A 15,246-nucleotide genomic window follows, 5' to 3' on the forward strand; every position below is an offset into this window, starting at 1 on the left:
CCATGATTTGGCAGTTGAAGCTATTGCTGGTATAAACATTGAGTTACAGATGACCCTTCTTTTCACTACATTTGTATCTTTGGAGTAAATACCCAGTAGTGCAATTGTAGGGTGATAGGGTAGCACTATTTTTAATTTCCTTTTTTTTTGAAGTTCATATATCAATTCATTGTTGGTTAGCAGAATAGCTTTTCTTTTTTTTAAATTAAATTTATTTATTTTCAGCATAACAGTATTCATTATTTTTTCACCACACCCAGTGCTCCATGCAATCCGTGCCCTTTATAATACCCACCACCTGGCACCACAACCTCCCACACTCCTGCCAGTTCAAACCCCTCAGATTGTTTTTCAGAGTCCATAGTCTCTCATGATTCACCTCCCCTTCTAATTTCCCCCAACTCCCTTCTCCTCTCAAACTCCCCATGTCCTCCATGCCGTTTGTTATGCTCCACAAATAAGTGAAACCATATGATAATTGACTCTTTCTGCTTGACTTATCTCACTCAGCATAATCTTTTCCAGTGCCATCCATGTTGCTAGAAAAGTTGGGTATTTATCGTTTCTGATGGAGGCATAATACTCCATAGTGTATATGAACCATATTGTCCTTATCCATTCGTCCGTTGAAGGGCATCTTGATTCTTTCTATAGTTTGGCGATCATGGCCATTGTTGCTATAAACATTGGGGTACAGATGGCCCTTCTTTTCACTACATCTGTATCTTTGGGGTAAATACGCAGGAGTGCAATGGCAGGGTCATAGGGAAGTTCTATTTTTAATTTCTTGAGGAATCACCACACTGTTCTCCAAAGAGGCGGCACCAACTTGCATTCCCACCAACAGTGGAAGAGGGTTCCCCTTTCTCCACATCCCCTCGAACACCTGTTATTTCCTGTCATGTTCATTTTGGCCATTCTAACTGGTGTAAGGTGATATCTCAATGTGGTTTTAATTTGGATCTCTCTGAGGGCTAGTGATGATGAACATTTTTTTATGTGTCTGATAGCCATTTGTATGTCTTCATTGGAGAAGTCTCTGTTCATATCTTCTACCCATTTTTTTATATGATTGTCTGTCTTTTGTGTGTTGAGTTTGAGGAGTTCATTAGAGATCCTAGATATTAACCTTTTGTCTGTACTGTCATTTGCAAATATCTTCTCCCATTCCGTGGGTTGCCTCTTTGTTTTCTTGACTGTTTCCTTTGCTGAGCAGAAGCTTTTGATTTTGATGAAGTCCCAAAAGTTTATTTTCACTTTTGTTTCCTTTGCCTTTGGAGACATATCTTGAAAGAAGTTGCTGTGACTGATATTGAAGAGATTACTGCCTATGTTCTCCTCCAGGATTCTGATGAATTCCTGTCTCACATTGAGGTCTTTTATCCATTTTGAGTTTATATTTGTGTACGGTATAAGAGAATGGTCGAGTTGCATTCTTCTACATATAGCTGTCCAGTTTTCCCAGCACCATTTATTAAAGAGACTGTCTTTTTCCCACTGTATATTTTTTCCTGTTTTGTTGAAGATAAATTGACCATAGAGTTGAGGGTCCATATCTGGGCTCTCTACTCTGTTCCACTGGTGTATGTGTTTGTTTTTATGCCAGTACCATGCTGTCTTGGTGACCACAGCTTTGTAATAAAGCTTGAAATCAGGTAACGTGATGCCCCCAGTTTTGTTTTTTGTTTTTCAACATTTCCTTAGTGATTCAGGGTCTATTCTGATTCCATACTAATTTTTGGATTATGAGCTCCAGCTATTTGAAGAATACCAGTGGAATTTTTATCAGAATGGCATTAAAAGTATAGATTGCTCTAGGCAGTATAGACATTTTAACAATGTTTATTTTTCCTATCCAAGAGCATGGAATGGTCTTCCATCTTTTTGTGCCTTCTTCGATTTCCTTCATGAGTGTTCTGTAGTTCCTCAAGTACAGATCCTTTGCCTCTTTGCTTAGGTTTATTCCCAGGTATCCTATGGTTCTTGGTGCTATAGTAAATGGAATCAATTCTTTAATTTCTCTTTCTGTATTTTCATTGTTAGTGTATAAGAAAGCCACTGATTTCTACACATTGACTTTGTATCCTGCCACGTTGCTGAATTGCTGTATGAGTTCTAGTAGTTTGGGGTTGGAGTCTTTTGGGTTTTCCATATAAAAAATCATGTCATCTGCGAAGAGAGAGAGTTTGACTTCTTCATTGCCAATGTGAATACCTTTTATTTCTCTTTTTTGTCTGATTGCTGTTGCTAGGACTTCTAATACTATGTTGAACAAGAGTGGTGAAAGTGGACATCCTTGTCTTGTTCCTGATCTCAACGGGAAGGCTGCAAGCTTTTTTCCATTGAGGATGATATTTGCTGTGGGACGTTCATAGATAGATTTGATAAAGTTCAGGAATGTTCCCTCTATCCCTATACTTTGAAGAGTTTTAATCAGGAACGGATGCTGGATTTTGTCAAATGCTTTTTCTGCATCAATTGAGAGGACCATGTTGTTCTTCTCTATTCTCATATTAATTTGTTGTATCACATTGATTGATTTGCGAATGTTGAACCATCCTTGTAGCCCAGGGATGAATCCCACCTGGTCATGGTGGATAATCTTTTTAATGTGCTGTTGGATCCTGTTGGCTAGGATCTTGTTGAGAATCTTAGCATCCATATTCATCAGTGATATTGGTCTGAAATTCTCCTTTTGGTAGGGTCTTTGCCTGGTGTGGGGATCAGAGTAATGCTGGCTTCATAGAAAGAGTCTGGAAGTTTTCCTTATGCTTCAATTTTTGGAAAGAACTCCAGGAGAATAGGTGTTATTTCTTCTTTGAAAGTTTGGTAGAATTCCCCAGGGAATCCGTCAGGTTCTGGGCTCTTGTTTTTTGGGAGGTTTTTGATCACTGCTTCAATCTCGTTATTAGATATCAGTTTATTCAGGTTGTCGATTTCTTCCTGGTTCAGTTTTTGGAGTTTATTGTTTTCAGGAATGCATCCGTTTCATCAAGGTTGCTAAGCTTATTGGCATATAACTGTTGATAATAACTTCTGTTGATTGTTTCCACTTCCTTGGTGTTAGTTGTGATCTCTCCCTTTTCATTCATAATTTTATGAATTTGGGCTTTCTCTCTTTTCTTTTGGATTAGTGTGGCCAGTGACTTATCGATCTTATTGATTCTTTCAAAAAACCAACTTCTAATTTCATTGATACGTTCTATTGTACCTTTGGTTTCTGCCTCATTGATCTCAGCTCTAATCTTGATGATTTCCCTTCTTATGTGTGGAGTTGATTTGTTGTTGATTCTCCAGTTCTTTAAGGTCTAGAGACAGCTGTTGTGTTCTGGATTTTTCAATTTTTTTGAGGGAGGGTTGGATGGCTATGCATTTCCCCCTTAGAACCGTCTTTCCTGTATCCAATAGGTTTTGTACCGAAGTGTCTTCATTCTCATTGGTTTCCATGAATTGTTTAAGTTCTTCTTTGATCTCCTGGTTGATCCAAGCATTCTTAAGCAAGGTGGCCTTTAGCTTCCAGGTGTTTGAGTTCCTTCTGAACTTTTCCTTGTGATTGAGCTCCCGTTTCAAAGCATTGTGATTTGAGAACATGCAGGGAATAATCTCAGTCTTTTGGTATCGGTTGAGTCCTGATTTGTGAACCAGTATGTGGTCTATTCTGGAGAAGGTCCCATGTGCACTTGAGAAGAATGAGTATTCTGTTGTTTTAGGGTGGAATGTTCTGTATATATCTATGAGGTCCATCTGGTCCAATGTGTTATTCAGTGTTCTTGTTTCCTTATTGATTTTCTGCTTCGATGATCTGTCTATTTCTGAGAGAGGCATGTTAAGATCTCCTACGATTAGTGTATTCATATCAATATGATTCTTTATCTTGATTAACAGTTTTCTTAAGTAATTGGCTGCTCCCATATTGGGGCATAGATATTTACAATTGTTAGATCATCTTGGTGAATAGTCCCTTTAAGGATTATGTCGTGTCCTTCTGTATCTCTGACTACAGTCTTTAGTTTAAAATCTAATTTATCTGATATGAGAATCGCTACCCCAGCCTTCTTTTGAGGCCCATTGGCATGAAAAATGCTTCTCCATCCCTTCACTTTGAGTCTGGGTGTACCTTTACGTTCAAAATATGTCTCTTGTAGACAGCATATGGATGGATCCTGTCATTTTATCCAATCTGCAACCCTGTGCTGTTTTATGGGAGCATTTAGGCCATTCACATTGAAAGTGATTATTGATAGATATGTTTTTATTGACATCGAGTTACCTTTGAAGTCTTTCTTTCTGTAGATTGTTTCTATATTTCTGTTCAATGCTCTTAGGATTTTCCTCTTTTATAGAACCCCCCTTAATATTTCCTGCAGTGTAGGCTTGGTGGTTGCACAGTGTTTTAAGCCTTGCCGGTCTTGGAAACTCTTTATCTCTCCATCCATTTTGAATGTCAGTCTTGATGGATAAAGCATTCTTAGCTGAATGTTCATCTCATTTAGTGCCCTCAATATATCTTGCCAGCCTTTTCTGGCTTGTCAGGTCTCTGTAGACAAGTCTGATGTTATTCTGATGGACTTTCCTCTGTAAGTAAGGAGCCGCTTTGCTCTAGCGCCATTCAAGAGATTATACCTACAATTATAATTCTTCAATTTGACTATCAAGTGTCATGATTTTTTTTTTGGAATGTATAATCTTGGGTGGAGACCATTCAGGCTCTAGTACATGAACAGTGGTTCCATTCGCGAGATTGCGAAAATTTTCTTGAAGGGCTTATTCCACTATATCTTCTAGACTTCTTTCTTTCTCCTCCCCTTCAGGGATTCCAATAATTCTGACATTGGAACATTTCATGGCATCATTTATTTCCCTGATTCTGTTTTCGTGGATTCTAAGCTGTTTGTTCCTGGCTTCCTCCTGATCCTTTCTCTCTGTTTGTCCTCCAGATCACTAATTCTATCTTCTGTCCCAATTACCCTAGCTTTGAGAGAGTTTAAATTAGATTGGAACTCATTGAGAGCATGGTGAAGCGCATCCCTGGTAACTTTAAGCTCCGCCTTAATATTGTGAACATCCTGCCTGGTCTATTTCCCCTGGCCCTAATCAATTCTCTTTGGTCATCCATGGCTTTCTCCAACCTAGATATTGCCTGGATAATTTTTAGCCTGAATTCTCTTTCTAACATATTGTCTTTGTTGATAGCCATTATCTCTGTTGCAGAAGGTCCATCTTCTGTATTTTTCTTCTGTTGGGCATTCCTCCTCCTAGTCATTTTGGTGGGAGATGACTGAACAGATGTAGCTGGATGTATTGACCATGGTGCAATCAAGGTGCACCTTGGAACATTTCTGAGCAATCAGTATTCCCCACCCAAACGAGAGACAAAAGAAAAGAAAAAGAAAAAAATAAAGAAAAAAAAAAAGAGATAGAGAGAGAGAGAGGAAAGAAAGGGAAGATGAAAGAGAAGGTTCAGCCCAAATGGGCCCCAAGGTAAGATTTATAAAGTAGACAAACCAAAACAGAAAAACAAAAAGACTGATAAAAGTATATGACAAGAGAAAAATATATATATATATGCAAATGAAGGAAGAACCTCATCAAAAAGAACCCCAAGTGTAAGATTTATATACTATCAGGACAAACACAAAAACACAGAAACAGTGGTGGAAGAAAAAGATGGGAGAGTGGCTATAAATTCTCAGTGTGTGCAAGGAAGGTTGCTTTGATTCTTCCTGGATGTATCTTGATATCTTTGTTAAAGGACTCAACTCACCTACGATAAAGGGGTATTAAAAATCTGTTTACCTATAGGGGTAGTATTGATTGTGGAAAGAGGATTACTTTTAAGTTTAACTCTATATGAATATTAGAATATAAAATAAAAAGGAATAAACTAGACTAAACTAAACTAAAATTTAAAAAAAAGAAGGAATTCAAAACATAGAAATGCAAAAGAAAAACATAGGTGTATGTATCAAAAAGTTCAGGTTAGAAGGTTATTATGGAATTTGATGTACTGGACAGTGCACTGTGATGGTTCTTAGGTTAAAAAATTACCTATATATGAAAAAAAAAAATGAACCAGAATAGTGGGAATGAATGAAAAATAAAAGTTTTCCTGTGAAGTAGTGGTTGTTTTCTTGTAGTCCTTTTTTTGTTCTCTCTCTCTCTCTCTCTCTTTTTTTTTTTCTTGGTTTGTTTTCTGGGGCAGGGGCCTGCCACGTGGGTTTTCCATCAATGATGTGCCCTGAGTTAAGTCCTCCTGCCCCCCTCAAGGGGGTGGGCTCTGAGGAAACTGTTTTTTTGTTTTGTTTTGTTTTGTTTTGTTTTTCAGGCTTTGTTCTCTGGCGGTTTTTATGTTTGTTCACTTTTTTTTTTCTCACTTTGACTGCTTTTGATGGCTTTTGTAGTTTTAGAGGAAAACAAACCGCACCCTGATCTCCTCTCAGAGAGAAGCCTCAGTCTGGCTGCAGAGCCTAAATAAGTTCCCCCCTTGGCCGCTGGCAGAGCAGGTTCCAGGTCGCGGTCCCTGGGGATGCAGGATCTTTTGCTTGTACCCAAGGCCAAGGCAGTGGTGGCTGTCTGGGCAGATCCAGACCACCAGAGAGGTTCCAAGCAGTAATCGCACACGGAGATTTTCCCGCCCGGGCTGGGAGTGCCTTGTTTTTCTGGGTCTAAGAGCGCCTGGCTTGCGTGCACCAATTTTAGGGGAGGCTGAGGTTCGCGCGCGGGTCTCAGGCTCTGAGAACGGGGCACAGGTCCAAGAGCACCAGGCTGGGCTTTCGTGCACCTCTCTGGGGGGAGAGTTTGGTGCAGGCTCTGAAACAATGGCTTGTATCAAAGGGCACCGGCTGGGACTTTATACCTCTCTCAGGGGAATATCTCAGGCTCTATAGCAGGGCTCTTGAGTTCTGCCACTGGGCGTGGCTCCCATCTCCTCACAGGGAACAGACCCCATGCGTTCTCAGGCGTGCTGGTGGCTTAGGGACCAAGGGCTGGTTTCTCTGCCGCACCCTCTCTGCCTCAGCGCCAGGGGAGGCTGTCCTGGGACCGGGGACTTAATCCCCTGTCCCTAGCCATCAGATTCCCACAATACCCCCCCCCCCACCCCTAATCCTTTGCTACTTTGGAGTGCTTTCAACCAGTCTCCAAGTTAGTGCTGGTCCCCAGACGCAGGGCACTCTCACTCATACTGGTCGTCTCTAGTGGCTTCCTCCCCCTTTTGTTTATCTTCAGATATCAGTGGGCTGTTCCCACTCCTCTTTACCTGTCCCACTGCGCTTTACCTGTCTTCTCCCCCTGTAGAGATCCAGACGTGTATAATTCTGATCTCAGGCTGATTTCGTGGGTGACTGGAGTTCTTTGGTAGGTAATCAGCTCACTTTGGGGTGCAAGTTGAAAAGGCGCCTCCTCCTACTTCCCCACCATCTTGTCCCCCTATTTTTAATTTCTTAAGGAATCTTCACATTGTTTTCCAAAGTGTCTGCACCAGCTTGCATTCCCACCAACAGGGTAAGAGGATTCCCCTTCCTCCACATCTTCTCCAACACTTATTCTTTACTCTCTTGTTAATTTTAGCCATTCTAACAGGGGTAAGGTGGGATCTCAATGTGATTTTAATTGGAATCTCCCTGATGGCTAATGATGATGAATATTTTTTTATGTGTCTGTTACCCATTTATGTGTCTTCTTTGGAGAAGTGTCTGTTCATGTTTCCTGCCCATTTTTTGACATAATTATCTTTTTGGGGGCGTTGAGTTTGGGTTGAGGAGTTCTTTATAGGCCTGGGATATAAGTCCTTTGTCTATATTGTCATTTGTGAGTCTCTTCTCCCATTCTGTGTGTAGCCTCTTTGTTTTGTTGACTGTTTTCTTTGCTGTGCAGAAGCTTTTCATCTTGATGAAGTCCCAAAAGTTCATTTTCACTTTTGTTTACTTTGTCTTTGAGGAAATGTCTTGAAAGGAGTTGCTGTGGTCAATGTCAAAGAGGCCACTGCCTATATTCTCCTCTAGGATTTTGATAGGTTCCTGCCTCACACTGAGGTATTTTATGCATTTTGAGTTTATCTTTGTGTATGGTGTAAGCGAATGATCAATTTTCATTCTTCTATACTTAGCTGTCCAAATTCTCCAGCACCATTTATTGAAGAGATTATCTTTTTACCACTGTATATTTATTTCTGCTTTGTCTAAGATGATTTGACTATAGATTTGAGGGTCCATATCTGGGATCTCTAGTCTCTTCCACTGGTCAATGTGTCTGTTTTTATGCCAGTACCATGCTGTATTGGTGATCACAGCTTTGTTATAAATCTTGAAATCTTGGTGCAACTTGGTGCCTCCATATTTGTTTCTTCTTTCTCAACATTTCATTAGCAATTCAGTGTCTTTTCTGGTTCTATACAAATTTTAGGATTGTTTGTTCCAGCACTTTGAAAAATGCCGGCAGAATTTTTTTTTAATTTATTTTTTATTTATTTTCGGCATAACAGTATTCATTATTTTTTCACCACACCCAGTGCTCCATGCAATCCATGCCCTCTATAATACCCACCACCTGGTACCCCAACCTCCCCCACCCACCAATTCAAACCCCTCAGATTGTTTTTTAGAGTCCATAATCTCTCATGGTTCACCTCCCTTCCAATTTCCCCCAACTCCCTCTCCTCTCTATCTCCCCATGTCCTCCATGCTATTTGTTATGCTCCACAAATAAGTGAAACCATATGATAATTGTCTCTCTCTGCTTGACTTATTTCACTCAGCAAAATCTCTTCCAGTCCCGTCCATGTTGCTACAAAAGTTGGGTATTCGTCCTTTCTGATGGAGACATAATACTCTATAGTGTATATGGACCACATCTTCCTTATCCATTTGTCCGTTGAAGGGCATCTTGGTTCTTTCCACAGTTTGGTGACCATGGATATTGCTGCTATAAACATTGGGGTACAGATGGCCCTTCTTCTCACGACATCAGTATCTTTGGGTTAAATACCCAGTAATGCAATTGCAGGGCCACAAGGAACCTCTATTTTAAATTTCTTAAGTAATCTCCACACTGTTCTCCAAAGTGGCTGCACAAACTTGCTTTGCTACCAACAATGTAAGAGTTTTCCCCTTTCTCCACATACTCTTCAACACAGGTTGTTTCCTGTCTTGCTAATTTTGGCCATTTTAACTGGTGGCAGGTGGTATCTCAATATGGCTTTAATTTGAACCTCCCTGATGGCTCTTGATGATCAACATTTTTTCATGTGTCTGATTGCCATTTGTATGTCTTCATGGGAGAAGTGTCTGCTCATGTCTTCTGCCTTGTTTTGATATGATTATCTGTTTTTTTGTGTGTTGAGATCGAGAAGTTCTTTATAGATCCTGGATATCAGCCTTTTGTCTCTACTGTCATTTGCAAATATCTTCTCCCATTCCGTGGGTTGCTTCTTTGTTCTGTTGACTGTTTCCTTTGCTGTAAAGAAGTTTTTGATCTTGATGAAATCCCAAAAGTTTATTTTCACTTTTATTTCCTTTGTCTTTGGAGACATATTTTGAAAGAAGTTGCTGTGGCTGAAATCAAAGAGGTTACTGCCTATGTTCTCCTCTAGGATTCTGAGGGATTCTTGTCTTACATTGAGGTCCTTTATCCATTTCAAGTTTATCTTTGTGTAAGATGTAAGAGAATGGTCGAGTTTCATTCTTCTACATATAGCTGTCCAATTTTCCCAGCACCATTTATTGAAGAGACTGTCTTCTTTCCACTGTATATTTTTTCCTGCTTTGTCAAAGATTATTTGACCATAGAGCTGAGGGTTCATATCTTGGCTTTCTACTCTGTTCCACTGGTCTATGTGTCTGTTTTTATGCCAGTACCATGCTGTCTTGATGATCACAGCTTTGTAGTAAAGCTTGAAATCCGGTAATATGATGACCCCAGTTTTATATTTGTTTTTCAACATTTCCTTAGCGATTCGGGGTCTCTTCTGATTCCATACAAATTTTTGGATTATTTGCTCCAGCTCTTTGAAAAATACCGGTGGAATTTAGATAGGGATGGCATTAAAAGTATAGATTGCTCTAGGCAGTACGGACATTTTAACAATGTTTATCCTTCCAATCCAAGAGCATGGAATGGTCTTCCATCTTTTTGTGTCTTCTTCAATTTATTTTATGAGTGTTCTGTAATTCCTGGAGTACAGATCCTTTACCTCTTTGGTTAGGTTTATTCCCAGGTATTTTATGGTTCTTGGTGCTATAGTAAATGGAATCAGTGGCTTTTTTATACACTAACAATGAAAATACAGAGAGGGAAACTAGAGAATCGATTCCATTTACTATAGCACAGTGAAGGTCAGGAATGTTCCCTCTTTCCCTATACTTTGAAGTGTTTTAATCAGGAACTGATGCTGGATTTTGTCAAATGCTTTTTCTGCATCGATTGAGAGGACCATGTGGTTCTTCTCTCTTCTCTTATTGAATTGTTCTTTCACATTGATTGATTTGCGAATGTTGAGCCCAGGGATAAATCCCACCTGGTCATGGTGGATAATCTTTTTTTTTTTTTTTTTAGATTTATTTATTTATTTATTTGACAGAGAGAAATCACAAGTAGACAGAGAGGCAGCCAGAGAGAGAGAGAGAGGGAAGCAGGCTCCCTGCTGAGCAGAGAGCCCGATGTGGGACTCGATCCCAGGACCCTGAGATCATGACCTGAGCCGAAGGCAGCGGCTTAATCCACTGAGCCACCCAGGCGCCCTGGTGGATAATCTTTTTAGTGTGCTCTTGGATCCTGTTTGCTGGGATCTTGTTGAGAATCTTAGCATTGATATTCATCTGTGATATTGGTCTGAAATTCTCCTTTTTGGTAGCATCTTTGCCTGGTTTGGGGATCAGGGTAATGCTGGCTTCCTGAAAAGAGTCTGGAAGTTATCCTTCTGCTTCAATTTTTTGAAACAGCTTCAGGAGAATAGGTATTATTTCTTCTTTGAAGATTTGGTAGAATTCCCCAGGGTATCTGTCAGGTACTGGGCTCTTGTTTTTTGGGAGGTTTTTGATCACTGCTTCAATCTCATTACTAGATATCGGTCTATTCAGGTTGTCAATTTCTTCCTGGTTCAATTTTGGAAGTTTATAATTTTTCAGGAATGCATCCCTTTCATCTTGGTTGCTTAACCAATTGGCATATAACCATTGATCATAACTTCTGATGATTGTTTCTATTTCCTTGGTGTTAGTTGTGGTCTCTTACTTCACATTCATAATTTTGTTAATTTGTGCCTTCCCTCTTTTCCTTTGCATTAGTTTGGCCAATGGCTTATTGATCTTATTGATTCTTTCAAAAAACTAGCTTCTAGTTTCATTGATGTTTTCTACTGTATCTCTAGATTCTAACTTTTTTTTTAATAACATGTTTATCTTTTAAGATTTTATTTATTTATTTGACAGATAGAGATCACAAGTAGGCAGAGAGGCAGGAAGAGAGAGAGAGGAGGAAACACACTCCCTCCCAAGCAGAGAGCCTGATGCAGGACTCGATTCCAGGACCCTGAAATCATGACCTGAGATGAAGACAGAGGCTGACCCACTGAGCCACCCAGGTGCCCCTCTAGATTCTATCTCATTGATCTTTGCTCTAATCTTGATTATTTCCCTTCTTGTGTGTGGAGTTAGCTTAATTTGTTGTTGATTCTCCAGTTCTTTAGGTGTAGAGACAGCTGGTGCATTCTGAATTTTTCAGCTTTTTTGAGGGAGGCTTGGATGGCTATGTATTTCCTCCTTAGGACCTCCTTTGCTTTATCCCATAGGTTCTGGACTGAAGTGTCTTCATTCTCATTGGTTTCCATGAATTGTTTAAGTTCTTCTTTGATCTCCTGGTTGATCCAAGCACTCTTAAGCAAGGAGGTCTTTAGCTTCCAGGTGTTTGAGTTCCTTCTGAACATTTCCTTGTGATTGAGCTCCAGTTTCAAAGCATTGTGATCTGAGAATATGCAGGGAATAATCTCAGTCTTTCGGTATTAGTTGAGCCCTGATTTGTGAAGGTTCTATGTGCCCTTGAGAAGAATGAGTATTCTGTTTTTTTAGGGTGGAATGTTCTGTGTGTATCTATGAGGTCCATCTGGTCCAGTGTGTCATTCAATGCTCTTGTTTATTGATTTTCAGCTTGGATGATCTATTACTGAGAGTGGCATGTTAAGATTTACTACTATTAATGTATTCATATCACTATGACTCTTTATCTTGATAATAGATTTCTTATGTAATTGGTTTCTCCCATATTGGGAGCATAAATATTTACAATTGTTAGATCACCTTGGTGGGTAGTCCCTTTAAGAATTATGTAGTGTCCTTCTGTATCACTGACTACAGTTTTTAGTTTAAAATCTTATTTATCTGATATGAGAATAGCTACCCCAGCATTGTTTTGAGGCCCATTGGCATGAAAGATGCTTCTCCATCCCTTCACTTTCAATCTGGGTGTATCCTTATGTTCGAAATGGGTCTCTTGTAGACACATATGGATGGGTTCTGTCATTTTATCCAATCTGCAACCCTGTGTCATTTTATAAGCCCATGATATTCTTAGGATTTTTCCTCTTTTATAGAACCACCCTTAACATTTCCTGCAATGTCGGCTTGGTGGTCACATACTCTTTTAAACCTTGCCAGTCTTGGAAACTCTTTATCTCTCCATCCATTTTAAAGGTCAGTCTTGCTGTATACAGTGTTCTTGGCTACATGTTCTTCTCATTTAGTTCCCTGAATACATATTGCCAGCCTTTTCTGGCTTGCCAAGTTTCTGTGGACAGGTCTGACATTATTATTATGGTCTTACCTCTGTACATAAGGGATTTCTTTGTCCTAGTGCCTGTCAAGAGCTCCTATCTACAATTATGATTCATCATTCTACCTATCTGGTATCTTGACGTCTTTCTAGATTCTATACCTTGTGGAAAGACCTTTCTGCATCTAGTACACGAACGTTGGTTCCAACACGAGATTGGGAAAATTCTCATGGAGAATTTTTTCAACTATATCTTCTAGTCTTCTTTCTTTCTCCTCCCCTTCAGGAATTCCAATAATTCTGACGTTGGAACATTTCATGGCATCATTTATTTCCCTAATTCTGTTTTCGTGGCTTCTAAGCTGTTTGTTCCAGTCTTCCTACTGATCCTTTTTCTCTGTTTGCCCTCCAGATCACTAATTCTATCTTCTGTTTCAGTTACCCTAGCATTTAAGAATCTAGATTAGATTGGAACTCATTGAGAACATTGTGAATATCATCCCTGGTGGCTTTCAGTTCTGTTCTAATCAATTCCATTTTGTCATCCATGGCTTTCTCCAACGTAGATATTGCCTGGATTATTGTTAGCCTGAATTCCCTTTCCAATATATTGTCTATGTTCATAGCTATTAGCTCTGTTGCAGAAGGCCAAGCCTCTGATTTTTTCTTCTGTTGGGCTTCCCTCATCCTAGTCATTTTGGTGAGAGAGGCTGAAGGGATGTAGCTGAATATAACAACCGTGGTGTAGGCAAGGTGCACTCTGGAACACTTCTGAGCACTCAAGAGTCCACACCCAAAAGAAAGAAAAAAAAAGAGAGAGAGAGAGAGACAGGCAAAAAAAGAAAGATAAAATAGAAGAGAAGGTCCTGCCCAAAGGGGCACAAATGTAAAATTTATGAAGTATACAAACAAAAACAAACAAAAATACTGATAAAAGTAGATGACAAGGAAAAAAATGAATATATAAAAACAAACAAACAAACAAACAAAAAACCTCATCAAATGTAATCCCAAGTATAAGATTTATATACTACCAGGACAAGAACAAATACACAGAAACACTGGTAGAAGAAAAAGATGGGAAAGTGGTTATAAATCAGCGTGGGTGAGGAAGGTTATTTTGATTCTTCCTGGATGTATCTTGATATCTTTTTTTAAAGGACTCAACTTTCCCAAGATAAAGGGGAATTAAAAACTAGTTTACCTATAGGGGTAGCATTGATTGGGGAAAGGGGATTACCTTGAAGTCTAACTCTATATGAATACTAAAAAATAAAAAAGAAAAAAGAATAAACTAAACTAAACTAAAATAAAATAAAATTTTAAAAAAGTTAAAAAATAGAAAAACAAAAGGAAAACAGGTATATGTATCAAAAAGTTCAGGTTAATGGAGGGCACGTATTGCATGGAGCACTGGGTGTGGTGCATAAACAATGAATTCTGTTACACTGAAAAGAAATTAATTTTTTTTAAAAGTTCAGGCTAAAAGGTTATTATGGAATTTGATTTACTGGACATCTCAACGTGATGGTGAATAGGTTAAAAAATTATGTCTAAAAAAATGAACGAGAATAGTGGGAATGAATTAAAAATAAAAGTTGTATCTATGAAGTAGTGGTGGTTGATCTCTTCTTCTTTTTTTTTTTTTTTTTTTTTTTTTTTTGGTTGGTTTTCTGGGGGAGATGACTGCCTGTGGTTTTTCAGATAGTGTTCCCTGAGTTAAGTCCTCCTGCCCCCATCAAGGTGGTGGGCTCTGTGGAAACCGGTTTTTCAGGCTTTTGTTTTCTGGAGGTTTTTTGTTTGTTTGTTTGTTTTCTCTTGCCTTGGCAGCTTTTATGGTTTTTGGAGGTTTAGAGGAAAGCAAACTGCACCCAGTCCTCCCTCTCAGACAGAAGCCTCAGTCTGTTCCCCTCTGGGTCCTCCAGAGCACATAAATCCCCCCTCAGCCACTGGAAGAGCACATTCCCAGTCATGGTCTCTGGGGTCACAGGAACTCCCTTTTGTACCCAAAACCATGATAGCCAAGGCTCTCTGGGCAGCGCCAGACCACCAAAGTGGTTCCAACCAGTGACAGTACACTGAGATTTTCCCACTGGCCCAGGCTGGGTGTGCTCAGACTATCTGGGTCTGAGAGAGTGCTGGCTGGCGCCTGCACGCACCTCCCTGGGGGGGAGGGGATGTGTGGGGTGCAACTCAGACTCTGGTAGCATGGCACATGTGTGGAGAGTGCAAAAGGCTGTGGTTCTACCCTTGGTGAGGCTCCCTGCCCCTCACAGGAGCTGCCACCCAGATGTTCTCAGGTACACTGGCAGCTCAGTGATCAAGGCCTTGCTTCTTTGCCACACTCTCTGGCTCAGCACCAGAGGTGGATGTCCTGGGTCTGGGGACTTAAGCCCCTGTCCCTAACTGCCCTGATTCCCACAATTTCCCCTCACAACACTTTGCTCTTCCAGACTCCAAATTAATGCTGGTCCCCAATCGTAA

The sequence above is a fragment of the Mustela lutreola genome, chromosome 11 (genome assembly GCF_030435805.1).
Source record: "Mustela lutreola isolate mMusLut2 chromosome 11, mMusLut2.pri, whole genome shotgun sequence".
NCBI lineage: Eukaryota > Metazoa > Chordata > Mammalia > Carnivora > Mustelidae > Mustela > Mustela lutreola.